At 35.8% G+C, this 15,209-nt stretch overlaps 1 protein-coding gene and 1 long non-coding RNA gene across 2 annotated transcripts in view; one reads left to right on the forward strand and one right to left on the reverse strand.

Annotated features, from left to right (window-relative positions):
- The window catches only part of LOC150094637 (uncharacterized), a 150,024-nt gene extending 146,929 nt beyond the window's left edge, over window positions 1-3,095 (reverse strand). Inside the window, exon 1 of the long non-coding RNA XR_016550147.1 lies at window positions 2,809-3,095. This is a non-coding gene — a long non-coding RNA (uncharacterized LOC150094637). The remainder of the gene's footprint in view (window positions 1-2,808) is intronic.
- LOC150094636 (oxysterol-binding protein-related protein 1-like) overlaps window positions 1-15,209 on the forward strand; it is a 714,206-nt gene that overhangs the window by 414,277 nt on the left and 284,720 nt on the right. The gene's annotated exons all lie outside the window — the stretch shown is intronic.

Consider the following 15,209-nt stretch of genomic DNA (forward strand, 5'->3'; position numbering starts at 1 on the left):
TGTTAATGATATTGGGTTGGGTTTAACTAGTGATATCCAGCCATTTGCGGATAATGCAAAACTGGGGAGAGCAATGCACAGTGAGGCTGATGTTAATGCCTTACAAGAGGACTTGAATAGATTGCATGAATGGGCAGGTAAGTGGAACCGTCAGTTCAATGTTGCCAAGTGTAAGGTTTTGAGATTTGGTAAGCAATGATGGGATGCAAAGTATACACTTGGTGGGGAAACTTGAACAGAAGTAGAGGAGATGAGAGATCTAGGAGTGATGGTGGACAAGCACCTGAAATTCAGGGGACACAAGTTGTGAAGACATCACATCGAATAATGGCAATGATGCGGAGAACTCTGACATGCAGAAATAGAGGTTATGATTCCATGGTATAAGGCCTTAATCAGGCCTCATATGGATTATTGTGCACATATTTCGTCGCTAGGTTTTCATGGTGACGATATGTTGGAAAGGGTACAGAGAAGATTCACAAAGATAGTCAGTGATCTTTTGGAATGTGGAGTACAAGGACAGATTGAGAGAATGTAAGTTGCAGAGCCTCATGAATAGGAGGAAGAGTGGGGGGGGGGGATATGATTGAGACATATAAGCTGGTCAGGAGTTATCAGGTAGACATGGAAGAGACTTTTCATAGAATGGGAGAGGCGAGTAGAACAAGAGGCCATTGCTGGAAACTGTATAAGGAGGGTGTGTGGAAATGAGTGAGAAGCAGGTTCTTCATGGAGGGTGGTTGGTGAATGGATTGCATTGCCTGAGTGTGTTGTGGATGTGGACACATTGAATCAATTTAAGAAGTGGTTGGATGAGCATTGTATGCAATATTGAGTACCTCCCAAGATGAGTCTCTGACTCCATGGAGATCAAATGTTGATAATAATAATAGTTTACTATTATTATTGTGATAACTCCAAGGACTTGTATGAGAGCACTCACACAACGCCATCTACCAAATTTTTTTGTCTATAAATCGGCCATGACAAAAAAATTTTTTTGTCATGGCCGATTTCTCTGTATGTGGGATTAAAAAACACCAGATAAAGTATATTCCCTTATCTCACTGGGTTTTAGGAGAGAAGTCTTGTTAGAAGAAGTGGTAGGGTCGAAGATACCTTTCCACACAGAGTTAGTAGGACAATCACAAACATCCATGGTCGGATTCAAACCCATAGCTTCTTTGCTGGAGAGTGGATATGCTAACCAGGCCAGCTATTAACTGCTATATATACATACATATATATATATATATATATAAATATATATGTTAAAGATACCAAGCTATTTTAAACCTGGTTTAACTCCACTTCCCAAGTAAGCAAACAGACAAACAAGTCAAGTTTGCATCTGCAAGTGTTGCAAGTCTAGCTGACCTGGCACGTAGTGCAAGACCAAGGCAGCTCATGGTAAAAGTAGAATAAGCTCTGATCACTAATCTTAATATTTACCCTTAATGCAAAGCACATCTCCTGGAGGAGATGTATGATGCTTTGTATTAAAGGTAAAGGGGCACTACATAGACCAGTTTCGACCTTTATTAAGGTCTCATCAGTGGGAGCCAGGCTAGAAATACCAAGATTTTAGTAGTACAGAGCTTATAAGTATTTTACCAGAACAAGTTACCATAAGGTGTTTTCACCTTATTAAATAATAAGGTTAAAACACCTTATTACATATATACTTTCTACACACACACATATATATATATATATATATCCCTGCACATAGGCATGCATGTTTGTGATTGTCTTCTACCTTCATACACCTAAGTATACATACACTTTCCCAATATGGATTGAGATAGTAGACCCAAAACCTCGCGTAATGGGAGAGGCCTTCACCCTACAGTGGGTAGAAAAATAGCCTGTTCATCATCATCGGTTTTTTTTTTTAAACGATAGCATGTAGGTTATTTACTTTAGCTGCAAAATGTATTCCACAAGTTCCCTAAACGCTAAAAGTGTATTATTGTAGCGCCATATGCAGGACTGGATTTAGACTTGCTGAGACCCTAAGCTGTACAAAACCTAGAGGCCCCCCTACTGTTTTAAATTACATCAGCTGGTCCTTTTGTTTTTTTATTTGAGGCCCCGGCAGATTGCGAGGCCCTAAGCTGTAGCTTTTTTAGCTTATACGTAAATCCGGCACTGGCCGCCATATGTGACCGAGACATGAGGTGGTTAACTTACCGTCTTCTCTTTTCTCACCGATCATGTCCCTGTTAAATTGGATGAAATGTATTGGAGATTTTTTAAATAAATTGTGTATCTTATTGACATGTGTTAGCCGTGTAAATGTTTGGAAATATTATGTATTGTATGTTTGCTATTCTTTTATTTCTGCAGTACTTATCGACGTCACTTTTCCTGTGACTTAAGTCGCATGGTTTTATTCAGTTAGGAGTAGCTGTTCTGTAAGGTTATTAAATGATGGGTTACTAGTGCTCTATAGATAATTGACTTTAAAGACAAATTTCATTATTGCTTTTGTGTACATTTCTATTCCAGATAGTCCATATCTTCGCTTTAAAGCGGGGAAACACATATAGGAACCACCTGTGTTTTATAGTTATTATTGGTGATCGGCTATTACGGTAACCAATTGGAAAATCGCGATATATATATATATATATCGCGATTAAAAAGAAAAATTTTTTTTTCTATCTTGCAACTACATTTGTTGCTCGTGTCAGGATACACCTTTCCTTTACTCTAGCAATAATACATAAGGCAGTAGATATCATTTCTAACACCATTCAAATTCAGCAGCTATGACGATGATAAAAAAAAAACAGAACTCACACGAGCAGTTGACTCCTTGATGATTTGTGTTTTAATAAATTACATTTGGACGGTAGTAAGAAATGAAATGCTGAGTATGAGTATATGCATCATAGCAAGGAAGCAACGTTAAAAAATAATGTTATATTTTTAACGCATTTAGTAATACACTTGCAAAACTGGTGTCGGTATTTCACTTGATAAGAATGAACATAACTTTGTTTACTTCTTGATAACACAATGTAGCCCCGAGATATCACGTGGAACCAAAAAAGCAGCGCTGCCTTAGGAAGTTTCAATCAATATTAGCGAATCAATTTATTATACAGGTATTGTGATATATGTCATGCTATATTATATTATATACATATACACACACATACAAGTTGAAATGTGTAGTGAAAAGTTTATAAAAAAAAACGGCTGTGTAAGCAATTAAATGGTTAATGCAAACTCTTAACAGTTGCGAAATAATGTAAAAGTTTATTTGAGGTTTAGCAGCATATCTCCCACGTTGATAAATAGAGGTATGACGTGATTGCCTACATAATATATTTATCTTGTGGGTCGGTATTGTGTTAATTAAATGGCCGAAGGATCCTCATTATTTGGTAAGCGAGCATTTGTCATTTTCCTTTTTCATTCTTACCGATCGCATTGCAGAAAATTGCTGATTATATATGATGAACGAAGCAAATATTTGGTGATGAAATTTCACGTTATATAAGCAGTTAAATTTCGTGCGGCATAGTCATTTTGTTTTTTATAAGTTAATATAAATTAACAAGCTTCTCCCTTGTCACCACTGCTAGTTCACACACGGCACTAATACTCTGCAATTGCGATATATTTAAATAATAATAAAGACGGCATTGATTTCAGTTTTCTCTTTCACTAGCCGTGTGTTGTCGTCGTCATCGTTGACCTTCTATGGACTTAAAAATATAGCATCGGAGGTTAACCCAATTGCCTCGTTTATTATATTTTTTTAAAACTCATTGATACTTTTTATGTGTACCAAACCTTCCAGTTCAGAATTCCGCTCGTCTAAGGTCCCCCTCGGAGGGGGGGGGGATCATTCGAGAGTCGGTGCACGTAACCACCATCTTCTTATAACACATTGTTTGTGTTATTATTAACACGTTGTTCGGCCCACCCAAAGTGTACAATTCGCATTTTTTCCCAAACTTTTCTCATTGTTAACATTACACGTCTTCAGTATTAGTAGACTGCACTTATTATTGTCCTTATAAGGACTGGCTTAAAGGGGCGAAGCAAGAATGCTTTTCATATTCCCCGTTATCTGTAGAGGACAGTGTAGGGATAAGATGTTATTGAGCTATTAAAGCTCTGATCATGGCAGGAGGGTAAAAGCAATATCCGAGCCTCAGTTAGAACTTCATTAGCTACAGCATTGCCATCCATTACCCTCCAAGGATATTGGATTGAATGAATCAATCACTGCATCTCACGGTCGATTGATCCGATCCAGACTGCACTTATTCTGGTGTATGATATACTTATAGTCACAGTACTACTCCATCTGCTGTCGTAATGAATTTCAGAAACTTACAGTATTTCCTCTGCATTTCATCTCCTGTTAATACTTTCTAAAATCCCACATTTCTTTAAATATGATTTCGTATAGAATAAATAGCTGAAAAGCTACTTATTTTATATCAAAGTGCAATATATTGCATTTAGCAACACTGAATTAGTATTCACAAATAAAATCTAGTCAAATCCTCCTAGAGAGAGATCTGCAATTCACATCCTATTTATTACTTAAACAATACATGTATGCTGCAGTGAAATAATTACATATTAATTACAAATATTTGTCTTTCATATTGTAAAATATTATCATTGTGGGTGAAGAACAATAATAAAAATTTCAATACAGAAACTGGACTCCCTGTAGGTGTATAATAATAATAATAATGTCTGTATTAGGATTTCTTCCAAGCCTCCATGGAACCTAAAAACTAATTAGTCTTTTAGGCTCCATGGAGACTAAAATTAGACTAATTTTAGACTAATCTTTAATCTCCCACGACCATTCTAAATTTTCCAGTGATGACCTGTTATTCTCACAACCCCCCCCCTCATCTTATGCAATAATTCCCTATATCTATTTGATAGGCTCCTCTCACAGACTTATACATCTCAATCATATCATACCTCCTCCTATTCACAAAGTTCTAAACACCACATTCCTTCAATTTGTCCTCATACTGAATATTCCAGAATCATGAGACAATCCTATTTGTCTCATGATTCTGGAATATGTCTCCTTATTGCCAGTTTAGCTAGGTGACCAGATATTATTATTATTAAGAGAGACCTCCAGGGAGTCAGGGACTCGAAGCCACATACTATATGCACCAGCTACCATACTTGTTCTTGAATTCATTCACGCACAACATCCGATGGCAATCCACTCCAAGTACACGCACCATTCTATGAGAGAAAAAACGAGCTCTCACCATGGTCTTAGCGGCATTCATTCTCAGCTTCCAAGGATGCCCTCTTGTCCTTTCCCCATCCTCTATAAATTAAAAACTTCATCATCAATATTAATTTCCTGATGTGTACCCCAAAGAGGTGTTCAGTTACTATGATAACACAACATGGTTATGTTTATATATTATTAATATCCTGTCAACAATTTTCGTCCATATCAATATCTTGTGAGCACTCCAATATTGTCATATCTAACATTTTGTGCATCGAATGCACTTCTAACCAAATCAGTCCACCTAGACTTTGGTCTTCCTCTGGGTCTCTTTCCTGCCATTTGGCACCTGTTTTGCTAACCTCTCTTCACCCATTCTGTTGAAGTAGCCAATACCACCTTAGATTAGCTCAGCTGATGCATTCTTGAATGCTAATAATGTCAAGTTCCTTTCTAATATCTTCATTTTTAATATTCTGCCATTGTTTCACTCCCCTAATTTTTCTCAAACCCTCATATCTGTGGTCTCTAACCTTGAATCAAGTGCTTAATTTTTAACCCAACTCTCAGATCCATAAGATAAAACTGGTTTAACCTCCCTACCGGCTGAGGTGGATGAAATAGTGAGACCAAATTGCAATTCTTATCCATGTTATTCAACGGGTATTACAGAAACGTATCGAGATTTAGTCTATAGACGTAATAGCTTGAGAGGTTAACCACTTTGGTGGTTTTTTTTTTTTTTCCCCTCCTATTCAATATAAATTTATTCAGCTAGCTACCCACCATACCACCTTTGCTTATTCTGTTGACTGTTTCCAGATTTAACCTGCCATCTTCACTGAAAACTGTGCGAATAGCTGATTTATTTATGACTTGTTTTATAGGATCTCCATTCAGAATACAGCAAAGTTTCCTACTCTCCTGCCTATTTTCATAGTTTTGGTCTCTTTATTGCTGGTTTTCATGCCAAGTTTGTTACAACTGTTGTTCAATTTAATTTGTGAATCCTGGAGACTTGCACTAGATGTGTTTAGGAGTATAACATCAACTGCAAAGAGCAAAGTATAACATGTCCACTTCTAATATCAGGCTTGATGCCACTTTCTCCATAATGTGGGCCATACAGATGATAAATAAGAGTGCATATAATGTTCATCCCTGATTTTACTTCAAACCATCTTCCTTTATTTCCTGCAGTTCTAACTGCTGATTGACAACTTAAATATAGACTATGTATTTTCTGGTGTTAAGACCAGAAAATGGAAGTGGGCAGGCCATGTAATGAAAAGAAAGAAGTGGTCAAAAAAAAGGGGGAAGGCCTTTGTCCAGCAGTGGACTGATCAAGTATAATGTGCCATTCATCCCATATAATTATAGTGTTTTGAAAAGCTTTGTTTCTGGACACCTTGTCATATGCCTTTTCCAGATGTGCAAAACTTAAGATTCTTGTCATAGTCCTACAGTTTCTGAACTATTTGTCTTAAAGTGAAAATTTGATCTTGACAACCTTTATTTGGCCTGAATCCAGCTTGTTCTTCTCCATGTTTCTCTACCACAATCTTTCTCAACCTCTTTTCAAGTATGCTTGCATAAATCTTATCTGAAACACTTAGTAGAGAAATTCTTCTGTAATTCTCACATTCAGGTTTATTCCCCTTTTTATAAATGGGTACTATGAGAGCTCTACTCCAATCATTGAGAATTTGACCTTCCGAATTATACAGTGTAGCCATTGCAAAACTTTTATACTTCCATACTTAAGCATTTCTGGTCGAATATCATTTACTCCAGCTACCTTTTCATGGTTTTTCTACTTCAAGTATTGATATGTACTCCTCTTTGTATTCTTCTTGAAAATTTGAAAAATTTAAAAAAAAAACTTAAAAAAATTTATAGGGATGTGATGTTTCATCTTGATTAGGGCGAAATCGTGAAAAACTCAAATGTAGAGGACATAGCAGAGGATGGTTTAATTGTGAGTCTAATCTTTAAAGGTACCTGTGGCATGACTATAAACAACAAAATCACATGATAACCAAAGTAATTAACTTTAATGAAATGAAAGTACAGATATTTTGTACTGAAAAATAACAGTAGATCATCAGTGCCTACAAACAAGACCTTGTTTCTAGGCACTGATGATGTACTGTTATTCATTAAAGTTAATTACTGTGGTTATCGTGTAATTTTGTTGTTTAATTGTGTCTATGAGGAAATAAATAACCTTGGTTGGTGTTAATAAGGTGATAGGATTTGATGAGATAGCACTATGTGCTTTAAGGAAATGTTCCAGGGAATTAGCAGCAGCATTGGCATGTCTTACAACAACACAGTTCCAAAATGAGTAGAAAGAAGGTAAAATGCAACATTGTTCCACTGTGTAAAGATGTGATAAGGCTATGGCCACAAATCATAGACTTAACTGTATATCCGGAGTGGTGGTTAAGGTACTGAAGAGATTGGTGAGTACTTTGATATAGAAATGGATTGATAACTATAACTGCAGTATTCTCTGTGGTTGTCAGTATGGGAGATCATGTTTTATTATCTTACTTGTGTATTATAATAAGGTGACAGATGTCTTGGACAAGAGAGATGCATATACAGGGTATACTTAGATATTTAGACTGCTACATGACAAGCTGTTAAATAAACTGAAATAGATGGGATTGGATAACAGACTAACAAATTGGATTGATGACTGGCTGCAGATAGGTATCAGAAAGTTGTATGTGGGGGTGCAGCATTGCAAAAGAGGAAAAAGTCACTAGTTGTGTGTTGCAGGGGTCTGTATTCGGCACATTGTTATATAATTTGTATATTAATGATATGGAATGGTTTTAACTGGTAATTTGTAACTATTTGAATATGATGCAAAATTGGGGAGTGCAATGTGGACTGAAGCAGATGTTATGGCCTTACAGGAGGCTTGAATAGATTGCATGAATGGACAGGTTAGGCTTAACTGTCAGGTCAGTGTTGCAAAGTGTACATTTGGTGAGGAAACTTTAAAGGAGGTAGAGGAAATAAGAAATTGGGTGTGGTGGTGGTGGTGGACAAAGACTTGAAATTCAGGAACCACATTGCACAAGTTGTAAAGTCATCAAATCAGATAATGGCAGTGATGCAGAGGACCTATACATGTAGAAATAAATTGGTTTTGATTCCATTGTATAAGGCCTTGGTTAGGCCTCCCATGGATTATTATGCATAGATTTGGTCACCAGGATATATTATAAAGGGTCCTGAAAAGATTCACAAAGCTGGTCAGTGGTCTTTAGAATATGGAGTATGAAGACAGATTGAAAGAATGTGAATTGCAAAGCCTCATGATTGAGTCATATATAAGTTAGTCAGGGATTATCAAGTTGACTCAGAAGAAAAATTTTTCAAAGAATGGCAGAAGAGGTTTAGAACAAGAGGCCACCCCTGGAAATTGTATGAGGATGGTGTGATTAGAGGAGTGTGGAGAGTGGTTGTTCAGTGGGATGCATTGCCTGTGCATTGTGAATGTAGACACGTTGAATCAGTTTAAGGCACAGTTGGATGAGCTTTGCGTGTGATAGTGTGTACCTCTCATAACGAGCGTCTGATTCCATGGAGGTCAGATGTTAATAATAATAATTAATTCCTTAAACACTGGTCTCCATGCCATCGTCAAGTGTTGAAGATAATCTGATGAATTTTAGTGATTTTGGAATTTGGAACTTTTGGATTGTAATCCTGCCATATTTCTTAGAAGGAAACTCATGCTTTATCCCTCTCACTTTTGATATTTTAATCGCCATCCAAAATCAGTTTTCTCTTCTTGGATTGATTTTCACATGTAGCCTATCATGGCACAAAAACATCATGTCCATAAAAAAAAAAAAAAAAAAGAATACCCAGTTTTTTGTTATTGTTGTAGTAGTAGTAGTAAATACTACTTTATAAATTCCATCTCTGTCCAATCTTAGATTATTGTTCTCACATTTGTGGTGATGCCTCCAAAACCCTTCAGAACATTTGATTCCATCCAGAAGAAGACTATCTTCTTAATAAATAATCTCTCTCATCAATCTCCTCCAGCTGCTTTTGTGTAGATGTTCTGTTTCCAGGTCAGATTATTTTTGCAGACATTTTCATGGATAGGCTGACCATACGTCCCAATTTGACTGGGACGATCCCGGTTTGAAGGTCCTGTCCCAGGAAAACATAATATTACATATTATTGCTATTGTACATTATCATAAGTGGGAGGAAGTAAAAATCAAAAAACAAATAAATTTATAAAAAATAATGATGCTGTGCTAAACTCTAGAATGTGTAATCGACGTGCATCAAGGCCACTACTAACTATGAAACTATGCACGCGCAGAATCTGTACAGGTGTGCAAATCACGAATCCATGATATAGCGTTGTGTGTGTTTACAATGCTTTTCGTCCATTCTAATAGTGATTCAAGTGCTATTCATGACATGAACTTGATGTGTGTGCCAAGAGTGTTTTGCTTTAGTTTATGTTATAATTCTGCTTTGTTCCTATACCTGTCATGCCTAAAAGGAATTGTAAGTTCACCGATGAACTACAAAAGGGCTTTCCTTTTCTTTTCTTAAGAGATATTGTGATGAAGTTGATCGAGTGCGATGCGATCATTGTGCCTCAGTTTTCTCTGTAGCGCATGGCGGGTGGTCAGACATTAAAGACCACTTGAACATTGCTAAGCATAAAGCTGGTTTGTTAGCAGTGGCAAGTTGTTCTTCATTATCTATGTATTTCAAAAAAAAGTGATCCTGCATAAAATGACCTAGCAATCACAGCTAAAGAAGCAATATTTGCACTCCATTCTGTTTCACATGGAGTAAGTTTCAGAACCTCTGATTGTTCTTCTAAACTGATTTCGAAACTTTTTGAACCAAAATTTGCACTTGCCAGAACAAAATGTGAGGCTATCGTCTTGAACATAATTGGATCCATGGTAATTAATGAACTTTACGAGAACTTAGAGAAATGTAATTTGGTCACAATTACAACAGACACATCAAACAGGAAAGAACTTAAATTTCTGCCAGTCGTTGTGGGTGCTTCATGCCTGAATATGGAAGAAAGGTTAAACTTCTGGATGTTGAAACACTCCCTGGTGAGACATCGGAAATAGTGGCGGAATCACTTAAGAAACACAAACTATCTACTGAAATTGTTGGATTCTGTGGCAATAATTGCAACACTGTGGAGATGTAAAACGCCAAAGTGAAAATAATGTTTTTGCACAAAAGTTTCTTTGTTTCTTTGAAGAAAGACTATGGGAGAAACATTGGTGTTGGCTGTGGGGCACATATTGTCCAAAATTGTCTACAAACTTCAGTAGATGTTCTTCCAATAGACATTGAAGCTTTGATTGTTAAAGTGTACATGTATTTTTACATTTATACCATTCATATATCTCAGCTGAAAGATTTTTGTGACTTTGCACAAGTGAAATACAGGAAATTACTGAAACATGGAAATACAAGATTCTTATCCCTCCTTCCAGCTATTGAACAATTTCTTCATATGTATGAAGGTCTGAAGTCTTACTACTGCTCACTAGAGCACTGTCCAGTGATTATAAGTAATTTTTTCAACAGTGAGTGTGGAGAAATGTATATGTAGTTTGTGCATGGACAGCTCCGTCTCTTCAATGAAACCATTTTGGCTATAGAGACAACTAAGGCAACTGCAACTGAAGTGACCATTGAGCTTGAAAAGCTGAGAACAAACATTTAGAAAAGGCTAGAAAGTAGATTTTTGCCATGGGGAGCCAAAAAACTATTACAATCACTTGAAGACGAGGGACAGATTAACAGTACAATTGTCATGCAAGAAGTTAATGCCTTTTATGAGAACTGTACCATTAAGGCAGAACACCAGATCCTCTGCTTTAGTCAACAATAACACCTTATCATGGCCTGATGTAGAAAAATCTGCAGAAAAAGTTAATGAGGCAGTTGGGTTTGAAGCTATAGATTTGGATAATCTTTTTGATGAACTGGTGATGATTGCTAAGAATTTTTTAAAAGAAAATAGGAGGCAAACAGAAGAAAACTTGACTAGTGAAGAAAAGTGAGTTGGATTGTTCTCCCATTTCAAGAGCCAAAAGATAAATTTGTGTAACCTCTTAGAATACATATTTTGCTTTCGTGGTACTTCTGCTCCAGTCGAAAGAATATTTTCAGTGATGAACAATGTTTGGTCAGAAGAAAAAAGTAGAATATTGGAATCAACTCTTAGAAGTTTATTGTATTGTAAAATTAATATTGGACTCACCTGCACACAGTTCTATGACAAAATAAAAAACTACACAATTTTTAAAGAAGGTTCCCTCAAGTGATAAATATGAGTGGTATATTACAGCTCAGAAGGAATAAAGACAGTGGATAAAAATATTACGAACATTGTTTAAAATAATCATTAATCTCATCAACATTCATAGACTAAAACTATTTTTAAAGTTTAACAGTTTTATTCCAAAAAAAAAAAAATAGACATTTAAAATATACATAATTAGTAAAATACTTTTAATGTTTTTTAAGTTAACAGTAAACCTGTTTTGTTTGCTTTTCATGGAAGAACGGTGCCTAAATGTACAATTATGTTGATGCCATTTAAACTTAAAAGTCAATATTAATATATTTGTCATACTGGTTGTTATTGTCTTGTATAGAAGTGTCCCGGTTAGGGAAAATCAAAATATGATCAGCTTATTCATGGACGCTGTTTCTAAAGTACCCACCACCATTGCTCCTTTCATCTAGTAATATATTATTATTATTATTATTATTATTATTATTATTATTAAACAAGACCTCATGGAGTCAAAGACTCATCTAGGAGGTCCTTTTATCTCACACACATCTCATCATACCGGGTCTTAAACACATTCAAACTCCTTGCAGACACCACACTCTCAGGCAAGGCATTCCAATCATTCACAACTCTGCACGAAAAAAAACCTGCCTCTCACATTAATACAAGCAACTGGTCAGCATCCATATACACACAATTCAGCTCCAAACTTATGAAAGTAACTTCTCATTCTCCTCCATTTTGATATAATACACTGGCCTTGTAGCCTTAGTTGCTTCAACCAATTTTTTCAAATATTGGTCTTGTTAATGTAGTGCCCAATAAGTTAAAAGGTAAAAGTTAACAATAAAATTATATGTCTTCGATGCATACCAAAAATTGCTCTAGTGATAATGAATAGCGTCACTTTACAAGAATGCTATTACGAAAAGCGGCATTTTCATAATTGCTTTATGTATAATTAATACTTCATGGCCTCATCATGACAAAATTACAGTGTTCCCTTACATGGGTTGTAAAACAAACAAACGAACGAACAAACAAACAAACATAAAATTAAAGTTGATTAACAGCTACGTAGAGAAATTATAATTCAAAAGCGAGTGACACACTCTCTCTCTCTCTCTCTATATATATATATATCAGAGTATATTTTCAAAATATCACTCTTTGTGGACTTTCTCTCTCTACTGTACTAAATATTTGCATAATTGTACGAAACACAAAAAAAAATTGTTTACTTTTTTAAACGGCCAGTAAATATTACGTAAGCTTACGATACGGTAACGGGATTCTTCGACAGCTGGGGCGCTACCAGTACTACATGTGTATGATTGGTGCGTCAGTGATAGGCACTTGCAGCTTCGTCGATTTGTAGAAAGAAATAATAACATATTTATTTGATCTCTAAATGTAGTAATTGAGCTGCTCATTATTGAAAAAAAGTATGTTCACTTCTCTTATGGATTATTTGAATCCGTTCAAAGTAACAGAAACATCATCTGTTGATATCGCAAACGACGGTCAGCAAATTAACTGTACAACAGGTAATCTTTTAACTCAATGTTTTGCGCACCCAGGTTTACAATTAGTGTATGTAGGAACGTGGTATTTTGAAGGATATGCAACCGAAAAAGTGAGTTTTTTTAGTATCTTTTTTGGTATATTATAAGTATTGATGTGCAGGGAATGCCTTTCATACGGTCACAGGTTGTATTTAGTGAAGAGACAAGGATTCTGTATCCCTTCACCTTCAAGAGAAATAGTTTACATTCCGTCAGATTATTAAATTCGATGATGATGCCTCAGATTATATAAGTTTAAATACTGAGATGAATTTGTTCGCTGTCGTTCCTTTTTCTATCTCGTTTTAATCTTCATGTGTCTGTCCTTTAAAAACGCCTTTACAATATCCCGTTTGTTAATGTAAATAACGTAAATGTATCTTGAAATGTGTAAAGTAATATAAAAAGAAAATCGCCCGAAAAGTAACATGTTAAAATCCTCAGAAATAAATATGTCCATGTTTAATTACATTTGTTCATTTAACTGTTAATGAAATCCTATAAACAAGGACTTTAAAAATCGTATTAGTTCTTTAGTGTATAATAGATTTAGTTTAATCCTTTATCCCAGTGAGAGCAAACAAAGTTTGCGCCTGAAAATATCTTCAGGACTAAATATAGTGTTGTACTATCTTATCCAGTAAGTAGTGCAACACCAAGGCAACTCGTGGCAAAGGTGGAGCAAGCTACCAGGCACTTCTAACCCAGTATCTCCCATAATGCAAAACACATTTCCTATGTGGATATGTATACTGTTATGCATTAAAGGGATTGGCCATCTACCCAGACTAGTTTCGACCTTTATTGAGGTCTCTTCAGTGGGAGCCAGGCCCAGAGCTGGAGATACCAGGCAGAAGCAGTAGCAAGTCATCTGTGCCTATGGGAGTTGCCAAAAGGTTTATCACCTTTTTTTAAAAATTACTCTGGATTTAGAGAAAGATGTTGAAAATTTATTTATCACTAGGTTAGACTATAATAGATTTAGTTTAATCCTTTATCCCAGTGAGAGCAAACAAAGTTTGCGCCTGAAAATATTTCTCCACCTTTGCCACGAGTTGCCTTGGTGTTGCACTACTTACTGGATAAGATAGTACAACACTATATTTAGTCCTGAAGATATTTTCAGGCGCAAACTTTGTTTGCTCTCACTGGGATAAAGGATTAAACTAAATCTATTATAGTCTAACCTAGTGATAAATAAATTTTCAACATAGTTCTTTAGTGTTTTTCAGATTTTTATCTCAATCAATTAGTGGCACATTAATTTAAATAGGAAAAAAACGTTTTTTATTTGTATGTTTATTTAAACGTAATTGAATTCTGAAATTATTTTGATTAACATGTAAGCTGTAGCGTGAGAACTACTGTCAGGCGCACTCAGGGTTTAATCTTTGTGGGGGGGGGGGGGAGTAGACGATTTTTAGAATACACACTACGCATCGCATGCGACCTCTGACTGAGCATCCGTAATGATCCCTAATGCATAAGTAGTATAGAAATAGAAGACAGAACATAAATAAAAAAATGAATTTTAATTAGGAAAATATTGATTTTTTTGGAAATTTTCTAGTGTTTCTTCCTTTTTCTTTGGGGGACCTTTCACCCCCTCTGGGTGCGCCACCCACTACTGTATTATATATCTTCTTATTCTTTTGCTGCCTCACCTAACATGGATTATAGGTCAAGTGTCTTTTTCCAGTCTCTGTTGCTTTCTTAGGCATCCAAGTCTTCTTTTCCCATTTATTTTATAACTGTACAATAATTTTCGAAGGCTGTTATTGTACATATATATATAATACATTTTTAATAACCGTCCATGAAATGTTGGAAACCTATGGTACATTAGTATTGGGAAATTCACAATCAGATGTCAACTGTTAAATATTACTGCTATGTTGCACTTCCATGGAGGACAAGAACTCATCATGGGAGTGCACTCTACACCATACAGCCTGCCATATTATTATGTGACACCTCCAGGGAGTCGAAAGACTCATCAAGGGAGAGTGTGCAAACAGCATCGAATGATTGAACCTCTTCTAACTACTAACTGCACTCAAACTTGCTTAACATT

This window comes from Typopeltis vanoorti, chromosome 21, assembly GCF_054136105.1.
Source record: "Typopeltis vanoorti isolate ZY-2024b chromosome 21, IOZ_Tvanoo_1.0, whole genome shotgun sequence".
Classification (NCBI taxonomy): Eukaryota; Metazoa; Arthropoda; class Arachnida; order Uropygi; family Thelyphonidae; genus Typopeltis; species Typopeltis vanoorti.